A 14,286-nucleotide genomic window follows, 5' to 3' on the forward strand; every position below is an offset into this window, starting at 1 on the left:
TTCCAGCCGGATTTGTGTAAAAATTCTTTGCAGAACACCCCTCATTGCAAAGCACTAAAGAGGAATCCAATTTAAGTGAAGGAATCCCTAAATCAGAACATCTTCCTTCTCTAAGCCCTCTGTAACCTTTACCCCAGTTAACATTCCCTTTTCTTCTTTAAAAATAATTTAATTGAATTTATTGGGGTGACACCAGTTAACCTAACTGTACAGGTTTCAGGTGCTTAATTCTACAACACATCTCAGTACACTGTATTGTGTGTTCACTCCCAATCAAGTTTCTGTCCATCACTAATTATTCCCCCCCACACACACCCTCTTCCACCTCCCCCCTGCAATCACCACACTGTTGTCCGAGTCCATGAGTTTTTTCTTTTTTCTTTTTGTTCTTTTTTATTCAATCCCACCACCCACCTCATTCAGCCTTCACCCCCAACAGCTGTCTGCCTGCTTTCTATCTATGAGTCTCTTTCTATTTTGCATATTAGTTTATTTTGTTCATTAGATTCCACCTATGAATGAAATCATATAGTACGTGTTTTTCTCTCACTGGCTTATTTCACTCAGTATAATGCTCCCCAGGCCCATCCATACAGTTGCAGAAGGTAAGATTTTTTTTAATGGCCACATAGTATTCCATTGTGTAAACGTACCACAGCTTTTTTGTCCACTCCTCTACTGATGGGCACTTGGGCTGTTTTCAGAACTTGGCTATTGTAAATAGCACTGCAATAAACATAGTGGTGCATATGGTCTTTTGAATTAGTTTTTTTTGCATTCTTAGGATGTATTCCCAGAAGTGGGACTGCTGGGTCAAATGGCAGTTCCATTTTTAATGTTTTCAGGAAACTCCATACTGCTTTCCACAGTGGCTGCCCCAGTGATTTCCCACCAGCCCTGTGGGAGGGTCCCCCTTTCTCCAGACCCTTGCCAGTACTGTTGTTTATTGATTTATTGATGATAGACATTCTGACAGGGTAACGCTTTCTCCCTGTCCTTGTTATGCAGCCTGTGTGAGGCAGTCTGCTGAGGCTGAGGGCTTAGTCTCATTAGTCCTGCTGATGGTGGAGATGCAAATGTCTGAATCCAACCTCACCTCGTGGGGCGTTACATGGCATTTGGGAATCTTCTTCAATTAATATTACCTGAAAAATAGTGACTGGGCACTCCATCAAATGAGTAAAAACGTTTGGCCCAGTTCTTGTCCTCAGGGTGATCAAACATGGGAGAAACTGCCCCAAGGAGTCAGCCCGTTCCGGAAAAAACACTAGAAGGATGGAAGGAAAAGGGGCTCAAGTCTCAACACATTTTCATCGCAGTTCTGTGACTTTGAGTGAGTCCTGGCTTCCCTCATCTCCTTTTCTCTGCTGGAATGTTAGGTGAACTCATATTGACCTAGCATTTCAGATTCAAAAGCCTTTTTCACATCTTATTTGAGCCCAGTAATCACCCTGTGAGGTAGCCATGCAGCACAGTCCATATTTTAGGATGAAGAAGATGAGCTAAAGGATGAAGACTTGTTACTAGTCTGAGACAAAGGGAAGACTGGGACTCAGTTTCCCTGACACCTTCTCCAGAGCTCTGTGCACTTCATGAAACTCACCCTCCCTCCCTGCCTGGGAGTCATAAGGACCAGAAGGGTCTTTGTTTGCAAGAAGGGTTTGCAAAGAAACACAGTGATTACAGCAAAATTCTGATTCCTTCTTCCCAAGAATCCTCTACGGACTTCTCCTGGAAGAAAGGACGAGCCATGAAAGCACTCGGGGAGGTAAGGAATAAGAAAACAGCGAAGGCTGACTTTCCCTGTGGGCTGTGGCACAGCTCACCTTTGCTGTGTGGGGGCGGAGTCCCACAGGCTCCCCTTTGAGTTAACACACCTATCAGATTTTCCAGTTGGTTTTCAGTCAGTTCCTTGGATATCTGGTATGAGACCGTAAGAGCACTTCTTTCTGCTTTATGGTGATGAAATATGAGCGATGGCCACAGCTGAAGCTTTCAAGTCTGGTGGGGATGGCCCCCAAGGCAGCTCTTAGAACCCTAAAGGGCAGTCGGGAGGGGCTGTGAAACTGTGAGCAGAAGCAGGCTCTCACCACACAGCTAGTCATCAGGTCTCCCAAATACATTATCCTCTGTGGTTTGTATACGAGATGTTTTATAAATAAAACAGAAGACCCAGTCTGCATACCCAAGAGCATTACTGACAAAATGGTAGCAAAACACTTAAAAAATACCTGTGATGCCAGCGGCTACAGGGTTCTATTCAAATAGGTGCACATGGGCTGGACTCGCTGCAAGCCCAGAGTTGTGAATGTGGCTGCTTTCGAGCATGTTTCATACCGAGGTCTCTTCAAGTGACTGCTGTAAGGTGTCCCTTCGGACCTGGAGCCCACCTGCCTCTTCTCTACACATTCATCCTTTTCCAAATTCATCCTCGCGGAACGAAGACCTCCTATGTATTGAATGAGTGCCAAGGAGGGTTTAACTGTAGGATCACATTACTTTAAGTGGTCTGAGAAAGAACCATATGGGACTATGGAATTTTATTCCCAAAGACCAGAACCTCTGAACTCAGTTCCAGAGAACGAGCCCCTGTTCTTAGTTCAGACCGCAGGCTCTCCCTCTGTCTCCCAGGCTGGGCTGTGGAACTGGGTGTTTCCAGGGACGGGGGTGGGTCTGCAGGTGGCACGATGCTGTGGGCAGGGAAGAGGGGTGCTCCTTCTTGGGTGCTGCAAGAGGGAGAGATTAATGCTGGGAACTGAGACTCCTAGTTCCGTGTGGCCATTCCAGGCCTGGAACCCAAACACACTCGAGGGTACAAAGGGGCCTGAGAATCTCATTGCCATCCCTTGGCACAGTCCAAATCAAAACGTGATGAGGGTACCAGGTGACGCCATTTAAATAGACATCATCTACTCTTCATTGCATGGGGAAATTAAAAAGTGAATTTTTAAAATTTTTATTTTATTTTATTTTTTTAGCACATTCAAGAGAGAGAGAAAGACAGACAGAAAGGGAGAGAAATGAAAGGGATCAACTCATAGTTGCAGTACCTTAGTTGTTCATTGATTGCTTTCTCATATGTGCCTTGACCAGGGGACTTCACCTGAGTCAGTGACCCCTTGCTAATGCCAGTGAACTTGGGCTCAAGCCAGTGACCTTGGGCTCAAGCCAGAGACCATGGTGTCATGTCTATGATCCTATGCTGAAGCTGGTGACCTCATGCTCAAGCTGGATGAGACTGCACTCAAGCCAGTGATCTTAGGATTTTGAACCTGGGTCCTCAATGTCCCAAGCTGATTGCTCTATCCACTGCGCCACTGCCTGATCAAGAAAAAAATGAAATTTAATGTGTAAAGAATATTCTAGTCCTATTGTCTTACACTGCATAGCCACTTGTTTCTAAAGTGCTACTATCTGGAACCATTTGATTCTTCTAACTTTGTGAGACAGGGAGGAGGGAGTAAACATTTGGCAGGCTGAGAAAACGAGAATCTAAACAGTCCAGTGACTTGCCAGCGGAGTGTGACAGGGGCCCGGCCTCCCACTGCTGAATTTAGTGCTTTTCAAATGATTTATTTTTGGCCACATAGTCTGATCCGCATTGGCCTCCAAGGCTCCCTGAATTGGAATGAAAATGGGGCTCCTGTGTTTTGTTTTGTTTTGGTTCTTTTAAAGATCTTCTTCCTTCATTATGCTCTGTCATACACAGAAGAATACACAAAAATAAAGTTTATTGATTTATTAATCAAACAGGACTTCTGTAACATTGCCCCCACGGGGCAGGCCGAGGCCGCCTGGGCAGCTCCGTGGGCTGAGACAGGAGCCTCAGTTTAGGAAGGCTGGATGCACACTCCGCTCAGTGCTCTGCTTCCACTGTTCAGAAATTCTTCATCATTTGTCAGCGATTTCTCATCTTGCACTGGGCCTGTCAAATTATGTATTCAGTCACACTCCTACCCAAACATGTTTCCTCCCCCAGAATGGCCATTATCCTAACTTTTCTGATAGTCTTTTCTTTTCTCTATAGTTTTACCACCCCAGTATACATGAATAAATATTATCATTTATTTGGCTTTTGAATTTTATAGAAATGAAACCATATAGCATGTTCTTCTGTGTGTACACCTTCTTTCAATAAACCTTCTTTATGAGACTTACCCGTCTCATTTGTAGCTGTCATTCATTCAGCCTCTTTGCTGTGTAACACTCTACTATATGAATATATATCAATACATTTTGTATTTTTTCTACTTTTAATGTAAATCTGACTCATTTTCCAATTTTGGCTATTATGAATGAAGCTGCTTTAAACATTGTTGCATGCGTATCTTTGTGCAAAAGTGCTTGTACTTTTGTTGAGCATTTATCTGTGAATGAAATAGCTAGCTCACGAAATGTGTGTTTGCTCAGTTTTAGAAGGTAATACCAAACTATTTTTCTAAAGTAGTCATCTTAGTATACATTCTCTATAACAGTATAAGTTTCCTTGCTTTGTATTTTCACCAAGGCTGGGTACTGACAGTCTTTTTTATTTTCAACTATCCTGGTGCATACACGGTGGGTCCAAAGTAGGGTTGCAGTTCTGAGTATGCTAAACACAGTTTATTCTTGTATTATTATTAATTGTATTATTTTCCATACATACAACTATAAACTTACTTTTGTCTCACCCTATCTTAAATCACAGTAATAATCTCATTGTAATTTTAATTTGGACTTCCTTGGTCAATAATGAGGTTGAGTATTTCTTCAAAAGTGCATTGCCCATTTGGATATCCTCTTTTGTTTAGTTTCTTGTTGATTGTTTTATTACATTATTTGGGGTCTTTTCATATGAATTTATAGGAGTTCTCTATATATTCTGGATGGAAGCCTTTTATCAGAAATTTGTGTTACAAATATCTTCTCCCAGTCTGTGCCTTACAGATATTTTTTGATGAAGAGAAGGTCTTAATTTTAACATAAAAATTTATCAATATGGTTGGTAAATTTTTGCATACTGTTCAAAAATCTTTAAGCTCTTTTTTATAATACATTTAAAAATTTTTTATTGATTGATTTTACAGAGAGAAGGGGAGGTGGCACAAGAAGTATCAACTCATAATTGCTTCACTTTAGTTGTTCACTGATTGCTTATCACTTGTGCCTTGATCAAGTAAGCCCAGGGTTTCAAACTGGGACCTCAGCATTCCAGGTCAACTCTATCCACTCACTGTGTCACCACAAGCAAATCTTTATCTCTTAAGATTTTATTTTTGTTTTTGCTTCCTGAAGTTTAATTGTGGTGTGTGTAGGAGTGAATTGTTTTCCTTTATACTGCTTGGAATTCTTTCACCTACTTGAATCTGCTGGTTCATGTCTTTAATTTGGAGAAATTCTATCATTAACTCTGCTGTTATTGCTTGATTACTTCTGTTTTGTCTGCTTTTCTTACCTTCTCTTCAGTCTCTTATCTATCTGGGTTTCATTTTGAATATTTTCTTCTCATTTGCCTTCCAGTTTACCAGTTCTCTATTAAATTCTTTCTAATTTTCTGTCACACCCATCCACTGCATTCTTAATTGGGACTGTGGTATTTTTCAGTGCTGAATTTCCTCTTTCACAAATTTGCCTGTCATTTTTTTGTGGCTCTCAGTTCTCTGTCAAAATTTCCAATCTTTTATTTCTATTCCTTGGACTTGGTAAGCTGACAGTTTTAAAACCCAGCGCCTCTGCATGTTTGCTTTCACTGAGCATTGTTCCTGTTGACCCTCATTCATGATTGTTGTCTCCTCGTTGTTTATCCTTGTGTGACAGCCATTTCATTTGAAAAATTGGTTTGTTTCTACAGAAGTAGGATAAGATTTCATTCTTTCAGAAAGAATTTATGTTTGTTGTTCTAGGCACCTGAGAGCACTAGCAATCTAGTATCATCTTACCACAGCACTATCGACATATCAAGCTGGGTGATTCCTTATTGTAGGGGGATGTTCCATGCCTTACAGAACGTTCAGTAGGGTCTCAGCCTCTTCCCAATAGATGCCAATAGGACCTCTTCCTAGTAATGACAATAAGAAAATGTCTCCAGTTATGCCAAATGCCACCTGGTATTTATTTGAGAACCACTATATTAACCCCAAACAAGGGGCTTTTATCAGATTTAAACATAGTCAGCCCTGATCTCCACGTTTGTCCCCCTAGCAATCACATTAAAGCTGCCCAAAACATAACCTAGCCTCTCAGTCATTTCCTTCAGAGGTCCCAAGTGGAAGGCAATACCTAATACCATGTTTAGCTCTTTGGTGTTTTATCTTCTCTTAAATTTTAGTTCAGTAATTTTTAATTTTTAAAGACTTCCTCAAGCTTTTATGTAAATTTAAAAAATTATCTTGCTTTTCTAGTAGTCCTCAGTGAAATTAGATTCAAATTTGACATAGGGATGTATATGTGTACACACATTCCTGCTGTGTGAAGAACACCCTATCATATCCTGTAACTCATATACAACTGTGGGTATAGGGATTTTAACTACACCGACTGCCCCTCACATGAGCCATTCTGCCACCTGGTAGAGCTCTCTTTTTGTCATGCCAGGACAATTTTTGCTATTAAAACATCCTTCGAGATAAACATCTAAAGAACTTATCTTCAGCTTTCAACATCAGTGGCCGAGTCTCAAATATTAGTATGTGTTGACTGTAAATGTCCATCTATTTTCATTTGTGATGTTTCCTCCTCGGTACGCTGTATGTCTTGAGAACAAGGGATTATAGTGTACTTTCTATAATAGCTGCTTACAGAGAAATCAGGGATCCAAAAAATCATGTTGTCCAAACAGATGTGGAAATTAAAGTGCAGAAAGTGTACATGGATATTATACTGTTGTTGGATAATTAGAACTAAAAGTATGTGTCACCTCTAGAGAATGAGAGGGCTAGAATGAACTCAACTCAGGTGCAAACCAGGTAATAAAGTGATAAGGCTTGGCCTGAGAAAATGGGACAATCCTTTGCCATTGTGAAGTTCAATGTAAAATAAATTTGCATTTTGGAAGACCATCTTTCTTTAAGTTACCATTAAGCTTTAGGTGGGGACCCTATGAGCAGAGGGACTCATCAGAAAGGGTCTCATCTGAGAGGCAGTAAGATGGCCACTGGGAGAGCCCTTGGTGGGGTGAGTGTTCTGTTATCAGTCACATAAAACCAAAGGAGCAGCTGAGGAGCAGAGGTGCTCTGACTTTCTAATTAGCACTCTTTTGTCACTACTTGGGCACACATTTTTCTTCTGGAGGACAAATCCCTCTAAATGCAATGGTTTCTCAAAGGTGACCAAACCATTTTGGTTTTGGAACTAGGCAGGAAGTCTTAAAAGATCAAGCAAAGTATTGGATAATTTGGTCACTCTGGATGCCTTCTAGAACTTGAAGTATGAGAGAGAGCATTCTCTTTCTTGAAGAATTTCTCTTTCCTTCTACTTCTGGTTCTGGGCAGCGTAAGAAAACTGAATATACAGCTATCCATTTATGGTTCTTCCACTAACAATAAAATACTCTCCCCTCAAAGGATTTAATTTCAGGAGCAAATATCCTCAAAATTACTCTGGCTGAAGTCCAACTGGATCTCATCTTAGCCTCAAATCAAGCAATGAACACACCATAATATTGGTAGAATGAATATTCTGGGAAATTCTAACACTACATGATCCAGTTTTGTTTAAACATTCCTTTCTGTAGCTAGGACATTGTTTTACCTTGTTAGCTATGTTTCCAGACTGATTCATTATGAGGCTACTTCAGGATAACTACTCAGATATGTTAGAGAGCTGCTTCACAGTCTTACAGTATTCCTCATATAGTTCTTGCTAGCTCTTTTTGTTTTGTGCCTTGTATTGTACCCACTTAATCTCATCTACAGAAAGAAAATTCTGGAAGGTCTATATTAGCTATTCTTTGAAGGATATTCTTTGAAGCGTATATTTCTTTAGAAACCAACTATTTTGGTTTCTACAGAAGTGCTGGTGGCCCCAATACTTTTGAGTTACATATTTGAGAAAAAGTACACTAAGATTTGAATGGGCAATAATATATGAAAAAGCACATCTTGTTAAAAGAAAAAATATTTTTTACATTGTCTCAAAGATGACATCATGAGACTACCCATGTTATGAAGAACTTATAACCTTTGTTTATGCACCTCCCTCTCGCCTGAATCAGCTAATTCTAATTCTATGAATTTAGAGATAGGGCAGTGGCTGAAAGTGTTTCTTTGGAGTCAGAATTCTGGCTTCTCCATTTACCAGTTACATGGAAAGTTATCAACTTCTCCAAGTGTTAGGTTTCTTATGCGTAAAATGGGAATAATAATTTTTACCTCATAGCATTATTATAAAGATTAAATAAAATAACACATATAAAATGCTTAATATAGCACCTGGAATATAAAAAAGCCCCTAATAGATATATACTATTTTTTTAATCATGGAAAATATATATAACATAAAATTTACCATTTTGACTATTTTTAAGTGTATGGTTCTATGACATTAAGTACACTTACATTGTAGTGCAACCATCATCATTGTTTATCTCCAGAAAGTTTCCATTTTCCCCAACTAAAACTCTACCCCCGTTAAAAAACAGCCCCTGTTCTCTCTTCCCTGGAAACCAGTATTCTACTTTCTATCTCTGTACATTTTACTTCTATACATATTTCATGTAAGTGGCATCATACACTATGTTTTTTATTGACTGGGTTATTTCACTTCCTATCTACAAGGTTCATCCATGTTGTAGTGTATCAGAATTTCCTTCCTTTTTAAGGCTGAGTAATATTCTATTGTATTAACACCTACATAGTATTTATTATAATAGTCAAAGAAGTTCTATTCTAGCCACTGAAAAAGTGTGATTTTATTTACTTACTGGCCAAGACACAGCTTCATTGAGGATCAATATCTCTACTACTTATATGATAAGAAATGCAGGATTATGATCTTAGAGTAAAATCCTAAAATCACCTTTGGGTTTTTCTTTTCTCCATCAGTGTTTATGAAGTCTCTGAGTTTATATACCTCACTTTCTTCACAGTAAAGAATGCTTATATTGAGAGAAGCAAAACAAACATGTTTATGCTTTGATATGTAGGCAGATGGAATAAAGAGTTAGGGGAAAGAAGTAGTAAATATTTTGAAGAAAAAATATGAAATTTATTTTCTGAACAAATATAAGAACAAGAGAAGAAAGAGAAAGACCAGACAGAAGGAATAGGACAAGCTACAGGGACAGACTGTATTTTATCCATAGATGGTTGAACCAATATAGCTCTCATCTCACATGCTATTCTTACAATGTGGGTTTCACTGATGTTACTCCATCAAGCAGTGAGGACTATTTCCTCATCCTTTCAACCTGGGCAGAACTCAGTAGATTCCTTAATTACTAGAATATGATGAAAGTGACTGTATATGATTTCTGAGCCTTAGTCAAAAAGGCATACATGTTTCACCTTGGACCACTCACACAACACAGTGGAGAGGCACTGAGGCCCCCAGCCTAGAGCCAGCACCAATTTGACAGGCAGGAGAATCAGCTATGTTGCAGTCCTATTCAAGTATTCCAGTCTTCAGATGATCACAGACCCAATGGACATATTACTACAGTTTTATGAGACTACAAGTGAGAACCACCCTGTTGAGCCCTTCTCATATTAACAAAAAACACAAAAAATAAGAAGTGATTATTGTTGATTTAATTCACCTTTGGGGTATTTCGTTATGCAGCAATTGTTATGTAATATAGTTACCATCTCTTACCATTCATCATCACACAACGATGAGCATAAAGCTAATGTTACTTTGGAAGACTGACTCAGAGGCATCAAAGCAATGTGGGCATCCATGCAGGCAGGCCAACTTGAAAGTCTTTTATTTCCATGAACACATCACAGCCAAGGGAAAAGTGGGCTGCTAGACCCTGAAGTAGAACATTTAGCCTCAGAAATTTATGGACTGTGAGCTAAACCACCAGCATACACAGGCTATTTAAGGAATAGGCAAAAATATACACTTATAAATTCAACAGGTATCATCATGCTCAGCCAAGGAGAGTAAATCTTGGTTAAACTAGAGAGGAGATTTTTCCTAAGGTGGACTGATATATTTTCTAGGTTTTTATGATACACAGACCTTCACCCTCCCCTAGGTGCTCTAATTTAGAGCACAGCTTTAATAGTGGTTTTTTCAATTCCTTAGGAGTGTTGGGACCCTTATCTTCAATCAACAGTTTTAGAACACTTCTCCATAAAAAAGTATTTTGAAGAAGAGAACAGTTTAATGTGATGAATGAGTTGAGCAGGGGGAAGGGTTTTGGGCTTGGGGTCAAAGGGTTTGGATTCTATTTTTTTTTTTTAGGCTTTCTAGTTTCTATTTTTCTTTTAATCATTTTTTATATTTTTAAATTACAGTTAACATACAGTATTATATCAGTTTCAGGTGTACAACCCAGTGAGTGATTAGACATTATATAACTAAGTGATCATCCTGGTAAGTCTCAGACCCATCTGATACCGTATATATTGACTATTTTCCCTCTGCTGTACGTCACATCCCCGTGACTATTCTGTAACAAACAGTTTGTACTTCTTACTCCCTTCACCTTTTTCATACATCCCCCAACACTCCTCCCACTGGCAACTGTCAAAATGTTCTCTGTATCTATGAGTATGTCCTGTTCTGCTTGTTCATTCATTTTGTTGTTGTTTTTTTTGATTCAGTTGTTGATAGATATGTATTTGTTGCCATTTTATTGTTCATATTTTTTATTTATTGTTTTCTTCTTCTTAAAGAAGATCCTTTAACATTTTATGTAATACTGGTTTGGTGGTGATGAACATCTTATCTTTCTGTGGTCTGGGAAGCTCTTTATCTGTCCTTTGATTCTAAATGACAGCCTTGCTAGGTAGAGTAATCTTAGTTGTAGGTCCTTGCTTTTCATCACTTTGAATATTTCTAGCCAATCTGTCTGGCCTGCAAAGTTTCTTTTGAGAAATCAGCTGATAGTCTTATGGAAACTCCCTTGTAGGTAACTAATTGCTTTTCTCTTGCAGCTTTTTTTTTCTTCTGTACTTTTCTGAAGTGAGAAGCGAGGAGGCAGAGAGACAGACTACCACACGCGCCCAACTGGGATCCACCCGGCATGCCCACCAGGGGCCAGTGCTCTGCCCATCTGGGCCGTTGCTCCATTATAACCGGAGTCATTCTAGTACCTGAGGCAGTGGCCATGGAACCATCCGCAGTGCCCGGGCCAACTTTGCCCCAATGGAGCCTTGACTGTGGGAGGGGAAGAGAGAGATTGAGAGAAAGAAGAGGGGGAAGGATGGAGAAACAGATGGGTGCTTCTCCTGTGTGCCCTGGCCGGGAATTGAATCTGGGACTTCCACATACTGGGCCAATGCTCTGCCACTGAGCCAACTAGCCAGAGTCTTCTCTTGCTGCTTTTAAACTTCTTTCTTTGTGTTTAAACTTTTGCATTTTAATTATGATGTGGCTTGGTGTGGGCCTTTTTAGGTTCCTCTTGTTGGTGACTCTGTGCTTCTTGGACTTGCACGACGTCTGTTTCCTTCACCAGGTTAGGGAGGTATTTTGTCATTTGTTCAGATAGGCTTTCATTTCCTTGATCTTTCTCTTCTCCTTCTGGCACCCCCATGATGCAAATGTTAGTATGCCTCAAGTTGTCCTAGAGGTTCCTTACACTATTTTTATCTTTTTGGTGTTTTTTTTTTTTTTTGCTGTTCTGATTGTTTTTTACTTCCTTATATTCCAAATTGCTGATTTGATTTTCAGTTTGATCTACTTTACTATTGATTTCCTGTAAATTTTTCTTCATTTCAGTTGGTGTAGTCTACTGAATGGTTCTTTTTTATGATTTCTGTGTCATTTCTTAAGCTTATTATTTCTTTGTTGAAGCTCTAAGTTTTTTGAGAATCCTTATAACCAGTGTTTTGTGTGTGTGTGTGTATGTGTGTGTGTGTGTTTAAGTGAGAGGAGGTGAGAGAGTGAAACAGATTCTTGCATGTGCCCTGATGGGGATCCATGTGGCAACTACCATCTGGGGCCAATGTTCAAAACAACTGAGCTATTTTTAGTGCCTGAGGCTGACATGCCCTCACCAACTGAGCTATCCTCAGCAACAGGGGTTGACACTTGAATCAGTCAAGCCACTGTCAGTGTGTAATGCTGGTGGCTGTGGCCAGGCAGGTTCACACTGGAATTCAGGCAGATGGTAGAGAAACTATGGAGCCAGAAAGTATTGGGTCATACATGTTTATTGGAGGTTTGCAAAGACAGGTGAGCAAATAAACCACAAAAGTGAAAGAGCTAATAAAGAAAAACCTGCTATTCTCAGTAAGGGCAAGGGAGAAAGGAAAACCACACCTCATGGTGGGAGAGCAATCTGGGAGAATTGCCGCCCAGGGGAAGCACCCATAGCCTTACATAGGCTATGCACATGTGCCTCTGCCACATGCTCATGCACTAATCAAGTAAAGTGCTTGCAGCTGGTAAACCTGTGAGCAAGCCTAAAACATCTTCCCCACATGGTGGGAGGGAAAAGAGAGAGAAGGGAGAGAGAGGGGGGAAGAGAAGCAAAGAGTTACTTCTCTTATGTGGCCTGATGGGAAATAAACACAGGACATTCATACTCTAGGCTGACACTCTGTCCACTGAGCCAACTGACCAGGGCCATATAACCAGTGCTTTGAACTCTGTATCTGATAGATTGCTTGTCTCTATTTTGTTTAGTTCTTTTCCTGGAGATTTCACCTGTTCTTTCATTTGGAACATGTTTCTTAGTCTCTGCATTCTTTTGCTTCCCTGTGTTTGTTTCTATGTATTAGGTGGAGCTGCTAGGTCTCCCAGGCTTGGTAGGGTGGCCTTGTGTAGTAGGTGTCCTGTAGGGCCCAGTGGCATAGCCTCCCCTGTTACCTGAGCTGGGTGGTCCAGCTGTGTGCATTATCCTATTGTACAATAATTGAGCCTTATTTGCTGTTGGCATCAATGGAAGGTATTGGTCCCCAGGCTGTTTGGCAATAAGGACCAGTCATGACTACAGTGGAAGAGTTGCCATTCAGAAGTCAACCGTACAGAGCAGTACTTGCCTCAGCGGGGCTCATCAAGACTACCCCATGAGTGTATTGCTCATAGTGGTGGTAGGCTAGTAATCCGGCATGGTCTGAGGTTGTCTATCTGGTGCACTGGCCCTGAGACCTCCCAGAAGGTGCAAGGTCAACCACTGCCTGTGTCCTGCCTGGGGCCACCCAGCTGGAACTAGAGTAATATGCAGACGGATGCTTCTTGTGCTTGGCTTGGAGGTGCCTAGGCAAGGTCAAGCTGTTAACCTGGGTGCCCCTCATGCCAAGGCTGGAGCCACTTAGCAATGGGTATGGGATATGCAGAAGTCACATACTGCTTTTCTGAGAGATTTTAGGAAAGTCTGGAGGATGAGGCAAGACAGGCTGTTCATATGGAAAAGCCACAGCTTGGGTGTGCCCAAAAGGTAGGTGGGGCAGTGTCTCAGGAAATCACTAGCATGGGGCAGGGTGAGCCAGGTTTATAGAAACTCTGATATGGCACCCTCCTGCCGGCTCTGTAGGGGCTTAAGGGTGTCTTAGAAAAGGAATAGTGGCCTCTGCCAGCACTTTTGTTTGGCAGAAACCTGCCCTTCAGCTCTTGACCTGATGCCCGACAACCCAGTCTCTCCCCATATGTCCCTGGCTCCTTTCAAGCTGCTGTCCCAGTGCTGGAGCTCAGAGGGAGTGAGTCAGTAAGTCTGTGCCTGGGCCCTTGAAGAGGAGCTTCCTGGGACTCCAGCAGCCCTCCATCTTACTCAGTCACAATAGTCACTGGTTTTTATAGCTAGTAGTTATGGGGGCTTCTCTTCCTGGCTCTGGAACCCTGGGCTTGGAGGCTTGGTGTGTGGCTAGGACCCTTTTTTCTTAGGAGGAACTGCACAGCTGAGATATCCCTTCTGGTTAAAAAAAAAACAAAACCAAAAAACACCACACATGGATGTGGGACAAACCTGGTTCTGTCTCTGCCCCTCTGTGGGGCAGCTGTGTTAGGCTTGCTCGCAGGGTTATCAGGCGCAAGCACTTTGCCTGATTGATATGTGAGCATGTGACTACACCCCATGTGTGCGGCCTATACAAGGATATGGGTGCTTGTGCTTCAGAGAGATTGGGGCTTGTGGATGCGTGGATTGCCTGCCCGCCGCTGTGAGGTGTCGCAGTCCAGCCACGACAGTATATACCGGGG

The sequence above is a fragment of the Saccopteryx leptura genome, chromosome 6 (genome assembly GCF_036850995.1).
Source record: "Saccopteryx leptura isolate mSacLep1 chromosome 6, mSacLep1_pri_phased_curated, whole genome shotgun sequence".
Classification (NCBI taxonomy): domain Eukaryota; kingdom Metazoa; phylum Chordata; class Mammalia; order Chiroptera; family Emballonuridae; genus Saccopteryx; species Saccopteryx leptura.